Source organism: Rhinopithecus roxellana, chromosome 10 (assembly GCF_007565055.1).
Source record: "Rhinopithecus roxellana isolate Shanxi Qingling chromosome 10, ASM756505v1, whole genome shotgun sequence".
NCBI classification, from domain to species: domain Eukaryota; kingdom Metazoa; phylum Chordata; class Mammalia; order Primates; family Cercopithecidae; genus Rhinopithecus; species Rhinopithecus roxellana.
Window position 1 is genome coordinate 87,856,154 of NC_044558.1, and position 15,731 is coordinate 87,871,884.

The 15,731-nt window shown below is 45.9% G+C and overlaps 1 protein-coding gene across 1 annotated transcript in view; it reads left to right on the top strand.

Moving 5' to 3' along the window:
* Positions 1–15,731, top strand: part of KSR2 (kinase suppressor of ras 2) — a 497,941-nt gene that overhangs the window by 91,434 nt on the left and 390,776 nt on the right. The gene's annotated exons all lie outside the window — the stretch shown is intronic.

Sequence of the window (15,731 nt, forward strand, 5' to 3'; positions counted from 1 at the left end):
TTAATATCATGGGGTTATTTATCTGAAGTATGCCTATATTCATTGTGGATCTTCCTAGAACTTAAAGATGCTACCCCATTAAGAATACTGGGTTATGTCACACAATTCCACGGTTAAATTCTAACGAATTTTTTTTTTCCAGGCAGTGGGAGGGGAGTTGAATTGCTGATTGCCTGAGGTCACATAACCACCAGTGATTTTGGCAGGCGTGTTATCCAGATGTTTTATCCACGACCCTGATAGGATGCATGTTGATTCACTATGCATCTACGACCCCTGTTTATTCACTATGTTGATTGTTTATGTAACTTTAGTTAATTCCAGCGTGACCGTAAATAGCCGTATGTGGTAAGTTGCCTCTCTGTTGGGAGGAGTTCTCTGCAGCTCTAAATGGAACAGCCTCTGTGGCCAAAGTGGGAAGCTGCTTAGCAATTGCTGCAGTGAGACCTGCTTTCAGGGCATGTGTATTTTATCCCAGATTCATCTGCTCTTACCTCGAGTCTGGAATCTTAACTCTGCTTGCTTCTTAGTTCAGCCATAGCTACTAAGGCAACGTATAGCTTACAGTAGACCCAGCAGCATGTCTCTCTGGCTGCTACTTGGGGTACAGCTCTCAGTACTCCTAGCAGTGCAGGGGCCACAGGCATGGGGTCTCAGAACTTCTGCCTACCTCCTCTTAGCCTTGCCTCCCCTATTACACTACCTGCCACCAATTTTTATTTTATTATTAACAACATCATCCATCTTTGTCACTTGCCAGGAGGTCCCATGGTTCAAAATGTGGGTGCCGAGGGTGGGTACCCACCCTGCAAGCTGATATTTCTCTGTCCAGCTTGGCCCCTGGTGAATGATTAGGAGGAGGCAGGTAGTGTGTGTGTTATGTGGGGTGGTGACCAGTGGGAGGGAATTTAGGCGGATTGGCTTTGCCCCGCAAAAGCCAGCCCCGGATGAAAGCGTGTGCTGTTACTGATTTACTTTTCACGAAGGGCTCTTTGGTTCCAAAAAGGCTGGGAGTGATTAGTGCAGGTTAAGTTTGCCTGAATTCTTATTTTGCCTCTTGCTTCTCTTCCTTCTTTTTGGGATTCTTGGTCTTGCATATCCGACTCAAAGCTGCCCTCTCCACATCTCAGCCCCTCAAGACTCATTCATGTAATCAGATCACCCAATGGGAACTGTGATTTTACAACAAATAAAGAACCCATCTCTCATAGGGCCGGGCGGCAAAGCCCCATGCAGTGGTTCTGAACTCTGCCTCTGTCTGAGCTATCTGGGGACCTTGTTGAAAAGAAAAGAGAAGCCCCTGTCCCCAGGAGTGCCTGATTCTGTAGGCTTGGGTTGGGGCTGAAGCTGGGGCTCAGCATGTGTATTTTTAACAAGCTCCCCAGGTGATCTTGCTACAAGCTCAAGTTTAACACCTTTGAACTGTGCTATGGAAATAAGGAAGGGGACAGGCTTGGGGGCAGCCTCCCTCCTTGTGTTTTATCTATGTGACCTTAGGCAAGTTCCGTTGTTACTCTGTGCTTCTTTTTCTCATCTCTGAAATGGGAATAATATGGTTGGTTCTTAGCCCTTAGGGTGCATATGACAGTTAGATAATATTCATAAAGCACTTAGCACATAGTAAGTGCTCAATAAGACTTAGCTATGATTGTGATTATGAATATATTGTATAATAATTTATCAGTAACAGCATTATTAACACAAAGCAGTAGGCACAGGGCTAGCATATAAAAACAATCAACAAATGTCAGTTTTCTTATTATAAATATATAATACAGGTTGAGCATCCCTAATCCAAAATTTAAAATCTAAAATGTTCCATAATCGGAAACTGTTTTTTGAGATGGAGTCTTGCTCTGTCGCCCAGGCTGGAGTGCAGTGGTATGATCTTGGCTCACTCCAACCTCCGCTTCCCGAGCTCAAGCCATTCTCCTGCCTCAGTCTCCCAAGTAGCTGGGATTACAGGCACCCACCACCATGCTCGGCTAATTTTTGTATTTTTAGTAGAAACAGGGTTTCACCATGTTGGCCAGGCTGGTCTTGAATTCCTGAACTCAAGTGATCCACCTGTCTTGGCCTCCCAATAATCAGAAACTTTTGAGCAGTGGCATGACATCACAAGTGGAAAATTCCACACACAAAAGCTTAACACAAACTGTTTAATGCAACACATTAAAAATATTGTACAAAATTACCTCCAGGCTATGTGTATAAGGTGTATATGGAACATAATTGAATTTTGTGTTTAAATTTGGGTCCCATCCCCGAGATATCTTATGATGTATAATGCAAAGATTTCAAAACCTGAAAAAAATCTGAAATCTGTAACATGTCTGATCCCAAGAATTTCGGATGAGGGATACTCAACCTGTATATGTTACATAATATAAATATTGTTATATTTCAAATTATATTATGTATTATATATGAATTATCACGTTTGGGAGATGTATGCCTACACCTATGATGACATTAGACAGATACATGTACAGTATAAATATTGACATACTGTATTATTGTGTAAATGTTAAAATTGTAAGGATCGTGTAAGGAAGTTATTACTACTGGACCTGCTGTCTAGTAAGTACTCGTTAAATATATAAATCCTTTTTTCTATTGTTTGTAATATTCATTAGCAGTAATAACATAGAGAAAAGGAAAAACCATCAGCAATAGTGAGGCAGCGGACAGGGGGCTCTTCCTTCCTGCAGAGGCAGCTGCCTGTGTTCCAGCATTCACGGAGGACTGCCCCAGACTGTAGGGTTCCTTTGCCTGGCCTAGGGATCTGGTTCTCACTGGGATCCAGAACTGGGGAGAGAAGGAAGGGCGCCTCTCCCAGGCCTCCAGCCCTCCCTCAGCAGGGGATTTTCCTGTGGATGTAAATTGGCCGGTTACTTGAGACGTTCTCCAGTCAAATAATTCTCTTCCCCCCTCAGCTGGGCCGCTAAGAGCCAGGGATGTTATGACAATGGTCGCCCTGGCAACGGCTGGAAGGCGTCGGGGCTGCTGGCTGTGGCTGCCGCAATTTCATTACCCGCATGGGGTCTGATCACCGGAGAACCTTAATAACACAACCAGGGACCCGGTCCTGCAGGTGCACTGTGCCTGCTTGAAAAGGACTTGGGATTCATTTTTAGTGGCCTGGTGTTTAACCACCAAGGATGTTGGTTTATTGAAAGACCAAGGAAAATGTATTGAGCACCGACTGTATGCCAGGCACAGATCTGAACGCTGGGGAAAAGACAGGCAAAGCCCGTGCTCTCTTGAGCTGACATGATGGGTGTGTGGTGGTTGGGGGGGGAGACGTAACCATGGAAACCAATAAACAGGATGATTTGTGAGATAGCAAAGTGCCACCAAGGAAAGAAAGCAGGGCGGCGTGACGGTGGCATTGAGGGGGGCTCGGGCAGAGGTGACACCTGAAGAAATGGAAAGGGCCATTTATACCTAAAGCTGACAGAAGAGCTCCGGCCGGTGGGACAAGCAAGTTCAAAGGCTGGAACTCTTTGCTGCTCATCTGTACCTTTTAGGGAGAAGGTAGCGATTATGGGGTGCTGATGGGCAGTCCTGAGGGACACAGAGGGCTCTGGAGCCTGCCTCTTTATGTGTGTGACCATAAGGCCAGCCCTGTCCCATTCCTGAGCCGCAGTTTTCTCGTGTGTAAAATGGGCTGAGAGCCAAGCCCCTTCCCTTGGCGCTGCTGCGAGGTCTACACCAGGGATGGTTCTTGCAAGGGCCCGGTCCGTAGAAGGCCCCCACGGTGTCCTGCATTCCCTCCCAGCTTTCATGGACTCCGCTTTCGTTTTATATATATGTAAAAAAAAAAAAAAAAAAAAAGCACCTAAAGGGTGAGGATTTGGGGCTCTGTCAAACCCAACGGCCAGTATGTTCCCGGAGGTCTCCAGGTTTGATTTGGGTTTAGATTTGGAGTGAAAAGTTCCCCGTTTCACATTAGGGATTTCAGACACGATTATTTTTAGCTCTGTCACATGGCTTGACTTTTTGATTTTGTGTGTGTGTGTGTGTGTTTATGCTGCTAAATTTACCGCCATGCTAATACAGAGTACAGTAATAAGGCGCTGCGGACGCTCGGATGGGCCAAGGCCTGAAAAATTTTCCATCTGTCGTGGAAGGTGCCAGGCTGCCCCCTGGTGTGAAGATGGAAAATTACACCTTCGGGCTCCGCTTTGTCGGATTTCCGCAACCTGTGATCCCTCTAACCCCAGGCCCGGGGAACCTTAGCCTACACCTGGGCAGTGCAGAGTCAGACGGTGGGCTCGACTTGGGTGTGCTATTTCCAAGAGGCCTGTGTTTCTTTATTTGAAGATGGAAGCTTTGTTTTTTTTCTTCAGTTCGGCTCTGCATGACTTGAATTGAGGTCGACCTAAAAATCAATTAGGCCGCCTGGCAGGGTGAAGCCATACAAAGGCCCTTTTCCAATTGTGCTTCTCAACCGTTGATGCTCTGTTTCAGCAGAGAATTGCGAAGAGGGCACGGCACTGGGAACTAGAGGTCCTGAGTTCAAATCACGACCCCAGTGCTGCTCTGTCTCTGTGATCATGGGCATGATTCCAGCAATTCCAAGGCCTGGTTTCCCCATCTATAGAATGAGATTCACAATCAGGCCAGGCACAGTGGCTCATGCCTGTAATTCTAGCACTTTAGGAGACCAAGGCAGGAGGATTGCTTGAGGTCAGGAGTTTGAGGCCAGCCTGGGCAACATAGCAAGACCCCACCTCTATAAAAAAATGAAAAAATTAGCTGGGCATGGTGACACACGCTTGTAGTCCTAGGTGCTTGGGAAGCTGAGGTGGGAGGATTGCTTGAGTTCAGGAGGTTGATGCTGCAGTGAGCTACGATTGTGCCACTGCACTCCAGCCTGGACAATAGAGACAGACCCCGTCTCAAAACAAGATGGAAAAAAAAAAATCTACTCACTCAGCATTGTCATGATACATGAACCATTCTGGAAAATAATTTATTTAGAGATGTTGGTAGATTAAGATGAATACATGGAAATTCACCAAGTAGAAGGGCAGTGCCTTTCCCACCTTCTGTGGTGAAGAATCAGCTTTATCTTTTCTGACATTTTGCAGCCAATACTTTTCTGAAATAGAATAAAGAGGATTTATGAGGGAAATGAAATGGAGAAAGCCCCAAACAACATCCAGTGCTCACTTTGAAAAAATGAGATTGAACAGACAGAAGATGACTCCATCAGATAGCTATAAAAGTATCTAAATGCTCTCTCTTGATTTCTGTACTTATCCAAAGGTACAGAAAAGGCACCTGTCTTCAAGTCCTACCTGAAATAGCCCACCTTAAAGGCAGGGGTGGTGTGTAGGTGATTTTTGTATCCCTTGCTGTCTGTATTTTGAAAGCACCTCAGCCAGGCGCTGTGGCTCATGCCTGTAATCCCAGCACCTTGGGAGGCCAAGGCAGGTGGATCATTTGAAGTCAGGAGTTTGAGACCAGTCTGGCCAACATGGTGAAACCCCATCTCTACTAAATATACAAAAATTAGCCAGGCGTGGTGGCATGCATCTGTAATCCTAGCTGCTGGGGAAGCTGAGGCACGAAAATTGCTTAAAACCCGGGAGGCGGAGGTTGCAGAGAGCCGAGGTCATGCCACTGCAGTCTAGCCTGGGCAACAGTGAGACTCTGTCTCAAAAAAAAAAGCACCACGAACATCTTCAAATGAATGAATGAGGCCTTACTTCTCTTAGAATAAATGTGGAGCTCCCATTATTATTGTCCTAGGATATGGAACATGGCTTTTTTTTTTTTTTTTTTTCTTTTGAGACAGAATCTCGCTCTGGTGCCCAAGCTGGAGTGCAGTGGCGCATCTCGGCTCACTGCAACCTCTGCCTCCCAGGTTCAAGCGATTCTGCTGTCTCAGCTTCTGGAGTAGCTGGGGTACAGGCATGCGCCACCACGCCCTGCTAATTTTTGTATTTTTAGTAGAGATGGGGTTTCACCACATGGGCCAGGCTGGTCTCAAACTCCAGACCTCAGGTGATCTGCTTGCCTTGGCTTTCCAAATTGATGGGATTACAGGCGTGAGCCACTGCACCCAGCGGGAACATAGCTTTTTAAAAGGCATCTCTCTTGACTTGGCATCCTCAGCTCACTGTAGTGCCTGTAGTCCCAGCTACTCGGGAGGCTGAGACAGGAGAATGGCTTAAACTTGGAGGTAGAAGCTGCAGTGAGCTGAGGCCGGATCTCAGCTCACTGCAAGCTCCGCCTCCTGGGTTTAAGCCATTCTCCTGCCTCAGCCTCCCGAGTAGCTGGGACTACAGGTGTGTTCTACCACACCCAGCTGATTTTGTATTTTTAGTAGAGACACGGTTTCACCATGTTGGCTAGGCTGGTCTCAAACTCCTGACCTCAGGTGATCCACCCGCCTCGACCTCCCAAAGTGCTGGGATTAAAGGTGTGAGCCACCATGTCTGGCTGAGAATGCCTCAGCAGGCCTGCGAGGAAAGGTGAAAGACACCTGTTCTACAGATGAGAAAGTGGAGGCTCAGAGAGCTGAACTGACTGGCCCAAACCTCAGAGCTAGAATTCAGGAATTCACTTAGAAGGCTTCCTGAGATGAATAAGGCCCTCTCTCTGCCCCTGAGGGGTCGATGCCCAACTTTTGCACTTCCAGTCAGTGGGAAGGCGCCGTGAACAGCTCCTAGCATAGTGTCCTGGTAAAGAGACAGAGCTTTCGGATCACACCCTGGTGCTCCCACTTCAATAGCTCTGTGGATCTCGGCAAAGGATTCAGCATGTTGAAGTTTCGGTCTTCCTGTTTGTAGAATGGGCTGAAAGTACCAGCCTCACAGCTAGCATTGTCGCATGGATTAAAAGGAACAAACACGGCCGGGTGCGGTGGCTCAAGCCTGTAATCCCAGCGCTTTGGGAGGCCGAGACGGGCGGATCACGAGGTCAGGAGACCGAGACCATCCTGGCTAACACAGTGAAACCCCGTCTCTACTAAAAAATACAAAAAAAAAAAAACCAAAACAACAAAACAAAAAAACAAAAACTAGCCGGGCGAGGTGACAGACGCCTGTAGTCCCAGCTACTCGGGAGGCTGAGGCAGGAGAATGGCGTAAACCTGGGAGGCGGAGCTTGCAGTGAGCCGAGATTGCGCCACTGCACTCCAGCCTGGGCGACAGAGCGAGACTCCGCCTCAAAAAAAAAAAAAAAAAAAAAGCAACAAACGCATTCACAGCACTTGGCTCATGATGCCAGGCATACTGTAAATGTTTAGTACATGGCAGCTGCGATGGTGGCTGTTATTCCTGAAAATGCTTTATTGTCATTGACAAAGATGTCCCAGCAGACATCACAGAACTGCTCACATCATGGGCTTTTCACCCAGGTATCAAAGGAATCCTCCATGCAGAAGATTAAAAAGAACGAGGCAGATCTGTATGGATTAACATGGAAAGATACTCAGGGCTTACTACTGAGTGAAAAAAGCAAGTGCACAAAAGTGCATGCTGTGTGATACCATTTATGTGAGAGGAAAAAAGAAATCGTACACATAAAGCCACATTGCAGCATTTCAACAGATCTGTATGTATTTGTGAAAATTCACAGATCAACGTCTGGAAAGAGGGACACCTAACTAGTCTCAGCGATTACCTGCTCTACCTCCAGGGACGGGATCTGCATTTGTGGGAGTGGTCGAAGCGAGCTCTGGCCTAATCTGAAATGTTCAAACTTTCTTTTAATTATTTTTATTTTTTTGAGATGGAGTCTTGCTCTGTCGCCCGGGCTGGAGTGCAGTGGTGTGATCTCGGCTCACTGCAACCTCCATCTCCTGGGTTCGAGCAATTGTCCTACCTCAGGCTCCCGAGTAGCTGGGATTATAGGCGCCTGCCACCACATCCATCTGATTTTTGCATTTTTAGTAGAGACGGTGTTTCACCATGTTGGCCAGGCTGGTCTCAAACTCCTGACTTCAGGTGATCCGCCCGCCTCGGCCTCCCAAAGTGCTGGGATTACAAGCATGAGCCACCGCGCCTGGCCTGAAATGTCCTAACTTTCTTACAAGGAAAATATATGCGGCTGGGCACAGTGGCTCACTCTTGTAACCCTGGCACTTTGGGAGACTGAGGCAGGAGGATCATCTGAGGTCAGGAGTTCGATACCAACCTGGCCAACATGGCCCAAAACCCCGTCTCTACTGAAAATACGAAAATTAGTTGCGTGTGGTGGCACACACCTGTAGTCCCATCTACTCGGGAGGCTGAGGCAGGAGAATTGCTTGAACCTTGGAGGCAGAGATTACAGTGAGCTGAGATCATGCCACTACACTCCAGCCTGGGCAACAGAGTGAGACTCTGTCTCAAAAAAAAAAAAAAAAAAATGCATGCATTTGTTAAATAATTGAAGTAAATTAAATTGAGGTTATCCTTTCTGTAACTTTGGAGTGTTTGAATTAGACTGGGTTTGAATCTTGGCTCTGCACTTACTAGCTGTGTGATTGTGAGCAAGTGGCCTAACTTCTCTATGCCTAGTTTCTTCTTTGGTACAATGTAGATGTTAATAGCATCTAGTTCCTGGGAATGTAAGGATATATTGAAATAATGCATGTGTGACATTCAGCATGGGCCTGGCCCATGGGGGAAGTGCTTAGAAATGGTACTTCTATTTTATTTATTTATTTATTTATTTATTTAGTTAGTTAGTTAGTTAGTTAGTTAGTTAGTTAGTTTTTTGAGACAGAGTCTTGCTCTGTTGCCCTGGCTGGCGTGCAGTGGCATGATCTCAGCTCACTGCAACCTCCACCTCTTGGGTTCAAAAGCTTCCTGCCTCAGCCTCCCGAGTAGCTGGGACGACAGGCGTGCACCACCATGCCTGACTAATTTTTGTATTTTTAGTAGAGACAGGGTTTCACTATGTTGATGAGGCTAGTCTCGAACTCCTGACCTCAGGTGATCCACCCACCTCGGCCTTCCAAACTGCTGGGATTACAGGCGTGAGTCACCATGCCCGGCCATATTTTTATTGTTATATTTATTTCATTTACTCTTCCAAATCTAGCAAGGACATCTTAGCCCTTTAAGGGATCTAGTGTCTTCTTGGTCAGTTATAATGCAAGAAAAATTGTGAATAATTCTATAATACAGTGTGTACAAATAAAGTCCCGAGAAAGAATTTATAAGGTCCTGCTGGAGCAGGTGGCATTTGAGGTGGGCTTTGGAGATCATGCATTGATGTGGTGGTGTATCAGTTAGCTACAGGTATAACATATGCTATAACTATAATGCTGTATAACTATAATGCTGTATAACAAACACAAAACCCCTGTGGCACATGACATAAGCATTTATTGGCCATACCTCTGGGATCAGCAGTAGATTGGTGGCTCCTCTGATCTGGGATGGCTTCACTTATAGCCAATAGCCAGGCAAGAGTTGGCCGTCAACTGAGCTAGGATGGTTTTGGCTGCAGTGTCTGGGAAGACTTGACTCTGCACCATGTAGTCTTTTATCCTTCAGCTGACTAGCCTGGACACATTCTCATGAAGATGACAGGGGTCCAAGCCAGCAAGTAGAAGCACACAGGCCTCCTTCTATTGGCTGAGGCAAGTCACATAGCCAGCATCATTGAAAAGGCGTGGACACAGACGGCACCCCTTTGGTGAATCAACTGCAAAGTGACATTGCAAAGGGTGTGGACACAGGAGGGGTGTAAAGGATTCAGGTCTTTTTTTTTTTTTTTTGAGACGGGGTTTTGCTCCATCTCCCAGGCTGGAGTGCAGTGGTGCAATCTCGGCTCACTGCAAGCTCCGCCTCCCGGGTTCACGCCATTCTCCTGCCTCAGCCTCCCGAGTAGCTGGGACTACAGGCGCCCGCCACCACGCTCGGTTAATTGTTTTGTATTTTTAGTAGAGACGGGGTTTCACCGTGTTAGCCAGGATGGTCTCGATCTCCTGACCTCGTGATCCACCCACCTTGACCTCCCAAAGTGCTGGGATTACAGGTGTGAGCCACCGTGCCCAGCCTCAGGTCATTTTTATACCCTTCCTCAGGTGGGTATGGAAAGGACTTCCAGGTAGGAGGAAGCAGGGAGGTGACATTTGAGGTCCTGCATGTGTTTAGGTCATTTTCCCTTTTTTTTTTTTTTTTTTTTTTTTTTAAATACAAGCTCTCGCTTTGTTGCCCAGGCTGTAGTGCAGTGGCATGAACACAGCTCACTGCAGCCTCGACCTCCTGGGCTCAAGCCACCTTCGCACCTCAGCCTCCTGAGTATCTGGGACCACAGGCACGTAACACCATGCCTGGCTCATTTTTGTATTTTTAGTAGAGATAGGGTCTTACCATGTTGGCCAGGCTGGTCTCGAACTCCTGAGCTCAAGCGATCCTCCCACTTCGGCCTCCCAAAGTGCTGGGATTGCAGGTTTGAGCCACTGTGCCTGGCCCTGTTTAGGGAATTACATGGAAATGAATGAGGCAAGGAAGGAGAAATGGAGTAGGGTTAAGCCCCAAGTAATAGTTTAAGGAGTCAGAACTGTATTTTGTAGGACAGTGTTTCTCCAAATGCATCAGTTTGATACTACCATCATACTTTTTGCCACATCTGTGTTTTCTTTAAACCAACTCCATTTTTTAACATGCGTGTATTTAAAAATTAAACCATGTGCAGCTATTGTAATGGAAAACTAGTGTCACTTGCCATAAATGGAAGACAATGAAGAAAATAAATACAATGTAAACACAAGTGTCATGAAATTGTGTTTCATATTGTTACCTGCCGAAGGCTCTGAGACTGTCCTGTGCTCTGTTATAAAAAGAGCAGTGGCTCCTGCCTATCATCCCAGCACTTTGGGAGGCTGAGGCAGGAGGGTTGCTTGAGTCCAGGAGTTAGAGACCAGCCTGGGCAACCAAGTAAAGCCCATCTCTACAAAAAATAAAAAAAGGCATGGTGTGTTGGCCCATGCCAGGCATGGTGGTACATACCTGTTGTCCCAGCTACATGAGAAGCTGAGGTGGGAGGATGGCTTGAGCCAAGGAGGTCGAGACTGCAGTGAGCCATGATCACACCACTGCACTCCATCCTGGGTGACAGAGTGAGACCTTGTTTCAAAAAAATAAAATAAAATAAAATAAAAAAAAGAGAGAGATTAGCAGAGGTTAGAGAGTTGTTAAAGACATAGTATCATTCAACAGAGACTGTCTCCTTGATATAGTCAGATGGCTGGAGAAAAATTTGGATGGAGAAGAAAGTGCTCACCTTATGATATGATGTTATTTAACACTACGCCTGGGTACCACCTCTCAAGTTATCAGTGATACCCGCAGTTGGGAAACACTACTATTCTCCAGCAGATGTTTGCATAAGACAGTACCATGGTTCCAATGGTCCTGCCATTTAACTTCTGGTCTTAGCCTAGTTTTTCAATTTTCTGTGACTTTTTTAAAGGTATGATGCATGACATCACTGGCTTCCCAGTTGACATTACCTCTTTTGTTTAAGAAATTGAGGCTGGGCACGGTGGCTCACACCTGTAGTTCCAGCATCTTGGGAGGCTGAAGTGAATGGATTGCTTGGGTCCAGGAGTTCAAGACCAGCCTGGGTAACACGGTGAGACCCTGTCTCAAAAAACAAAAGAAGAGAAGAGAGGAGGGGAGGGGAGGGAAGGGAAGGGACGGAAGGGAAGGGAAGGGAAGAAATTGATAAAGCATGCTCATTTATTATTATTTTTTAAAGGGGCCAGATCCTTCTTTGTTTTGCAATATTTGAAATACAACATAAGCAGGCATACATAGATACAGAATAATGAACAGTAAAACCTCATTTATTCAGAAGAAAAGGCTGAGGAAAACCACTTGGTACAAAGCCATATTTGCAGATATTGCCAATGATGTAGGTTTGTGTATCTTTCACATAATTTCTATAAATAGGATGGATTCAATTAAACCCTACTAATTTCAAAATCAGAACTTAAATTACGAATTAGGAAGACACAGTTTTCTATCCGATTAAAAGTACATTCTCTTGCAGTATAACGGTAACCTGCACTTAAAAAAAACTAGATAAATGATATATTGGGCTTTTAAAGAATGTTTAGTGATTTAAACCTGATTAGTTTTTTATTTTATTTTTTAAATTAATTAATTACTATTGTTATGTTTTTGAGATGGAGTCTCGCTGTGTTACCCAGGTCCCTGATCTAGGATGAATGCAGTGTCTTTGCAGACAGATGGTCAGATTGGGGTGGTCAGGGGGTCATTCTTGCTTTTGGGTTTCAAAGGTCCGTGTTCTGGTTCCAGTTGTGATACCCCAAGATTCATATGTTGAAATCCTAATCCTCAATGTCTCAGAATATGACCTTATCTGGAAATAGGGTTGTTGCAGATGTAATTAGTTTAGGTGAGTTCATACTAGTCCAAAATGACTGGCGTCCTTGTAAAAAGGGCAAATTTGGACACAGGCACACATATAGGGAGAATGCTGTGTGAAGACTGAAGTTTGGCTGCCACAAGCCACGGGATTCTCAGAAGCGAGGACAGAGGTCTGTCGCAGGGCCTTTCCCAGTGCCTTCAGGGGGAGCATGGCCCCACTGACACCTTGATTTCAAACTTCTAGCCTCCAGAACTGTGACACTGGAAATGTTTCCTGTTCGAACCATCCAACTTGTGGTCCTTTGTTACAGCAGTCCTTGTAAACTAATATAGCCCAGAACTCACCTTTTGGAGTAAATCTGAGTCCCTTCAGTGGACAATATAGGCAACATATATATATATGTGTGTGTGTGTGTGTGTGTGTGTGCAGTGCATGTATGTATACATACACACACATACATTTATATCAGCATTTATTTTTATATCTATATGTATGGAGTAACTCTTCCCAAACCAATACCACAGGATTTAGTCTAGCTTTTCCCATCCCACATCCGTGTCACTCTTCTCAGACAGGAAGAAAAATAATGCTCAATAGATTTGTTTATTTGCTCAATTTTCTGTATTTACCTAATCTCCCAACTTCACTGGGCCATTGCTATTTCTGGATGCTCTTCTTGGATGGTCGTCTCATGGGCCCTGACCTCTGCTGGGGGTGCCTTTCCTCAGCCCCTCCCCTCTCCTCCAGGTAGAGTTGAACCACTTGCCCGGGTAAGTGCACAGGTGTGGTGGGCTAAATAACAGTCCCCCAATAATTTCTACCTCCTCCTCCCCAGAAGTTGTGATTGTGTGACCATACATGGGAAAAAGGACTTTGCAGATGTAAGATAAGGATCTTGAAATGGGGAGATTGCCCTGGGTTGTCTGGGTGGGTCCCAGATCATTGCAAGGGTCTGTATAAGAGGGAAGCAGGAGGATAAGAGGCAGTAGCAGGAGATGTGGTGATGGAGGAAGTGGTTGGAGTGATGTGGGGAAGGGGCCAGAAGCCAAGGCATGTGGGCAGCCTCTGATCACTGAAAAGGGAAGGAAACTGATTCTTGCCTGGAGTCTCCAGAAGTAACCAGCCCTGTTGACACCTTGACTTTAGCCCCATGAGACTGATTTAGGACTTTTGATCTCCAGAACTGCGAGATCAGTATGTTTGTGTTGTTTTTAGACACTTAGTATGTGGTTATTCATGACAGCAGCCACAGGAAACCAGTATAGCAGGGATGCCAAGACTCCCTCAAGGAGGTGGACTCCATGTTTTTTAATTTCCCTATGAGTCAGGAGGCTTTAGCGACAGAAATCCAGCTCACTGCAGCTTAAGCAAAAGAAGAGAATTTATTGGCGCACATCACTGCAGAGTCCAGGGAGATCTGGTTTCTCCGCTCAGTGCTGGGGCTCAGATGATGGCTATGGCTGAGAATGTGACTCCATCTCTTGGCTCTGCTATCTTCCAAATGGGCTTCAGTGTCAGGAGGCTCCCAGATGGCAGCAGGGACGATGGCCCAGGCAGCTCCTGTCTTCCATGACACCACCTGGCAGCCCTGGAGGGTGTGCTATGGCTATGTCCTGAGTGCTTAGAAGAGGTCCTGGTGGGGTCTCAGTGGCCCAGCTGGATCCGTGATTGCCCTTGACCCAAGTACGGCTGTTTGATGGGGCCTGGGTTACGTGCCCACCCTGCAGCTGTGGTGGGGTGATGCAGTGGGAACAGCCTTACATCAGCTGGATGGACTGTGGGCCAAAGAAGGGAGGTTCCTTGAAAGAAAGTTGATGTGTTCTTTTCAGTAAAAGGGGAAATGGAGACCAGGTAGCAAAAGCAATAGAAGCCCATGACAGCCATCCCAGGCTCCAAGTTTTGCTTTGTGTTGTTTTGAGTGATGGTCTCACTCTGTCAGCTAGCCTTGAGTGTAGTGGTATGATCATGGCTCACTGCAGCCTCCACCTCCTGGGCTCAGGTGATCCTCCCACCTCAGCCTCCTGAGTGAGGATTTTTTTTTTTTTTTTTTTTTTTGTAAAAACAGGATTTTACCACATTGCCCAGGTTGGTCTCAAACTCCTGGGCTCAAGCAGTCCTCCCGCCTTGGCCTCTCAAAGTGCTGGGGTTACAGGTGTGAGCCATGGCATCTGGCCCTCTGAATTTTTTGATCCTAGAATTCAGACTTTGTTCTTGATAAATGTTGGTTGATGGTTTTGAAATGCCACAGACACCTCCATACCGAATTCTAATTTTGTTCTATTTAATTATCTTTATTAAATACATTTTAAATTGCAAATATGATAATATAGGCTGGGTTTGTTGGCACTCACCTGTAGTCCTAGCTACTTGGGAGGCTGAGGCAGGAGGATCTCTTGAGCCAGGGAGTTCGAGGCTGCAGTGAGCTATGATTGCATCACTGCACTCCAGCCTGGGCAATGGAAAAAGACCTTGTCTCTTTAAAAAAAAAAAAAAAAAGATGATAATGTATTATACATCGGGTAACTACTGAATGCATACAAGAAATGTATATAAAGAAATACTTGACCCAAGTCAGAGGCCTGGAGTTTATTCTTCCAAATTGTTTTCTCTGCTCAGACACACAAGTATTGCCTTTCTTTGGTTAATATTGTGAGATTTTACAAACCCAGCAATAAAAAACTTTCTTTTCTCATGTCATGGGATCTCTTCAGAAGCCTGGGTTCAAGTCTGTCTCATTTTAAAAGAATTAATGTTTGGATGTTTCTGTAGGACTTACAGTTTAAACAGCACAAAAGAGTTTAAATAAAATGTTTCCCCGACTCTTTTTTCCCACCTTCCTCTTCCCTCCCCTAAAGAATTGGGAGTCCTTGGCCGGGCGCGGTGGCTCACCCCTGTAATCCCAGCACTTTGGGAGGCCGAGGCGAGCAGATCCCGAGGTCAGGAGATTGAGACCATTCTGGCTAACACGGTGAAACCCTGTCTCTACTAAACATACAAAAAATTAGCCAGGCGTGGTGGCGGGCGCCTGCAGTCCCAGCTACTTGGGAGGCTGAGGCAGGAGAATAGCTTGAACCTGGGAGGCAGAGCTTGCAGTGAGCTGAGGTCGCGCCACTGTACTCCAGCCTGGGCAACAGAGCGAGACTCCGTCTCAAAAAAAAAAAAAAAAAAAAAAGAATTGGGAGTCCTTGTGGACAGAGTTTCTACATTTACAAAGATATATACAGGGAAACGTTTTCCTTATGAATGGGAGAGTATTTTTACTTATCAGTGTACCCTGGAGACTGTTCTTTGTCAGTACAGAGCCTGCTTTGTGGTTTGATTTTAGAGCTGCATAAGTTTCTTTGTTGGCTGTAGCGTCATTTATGTAATGAGTCTTCTACTGA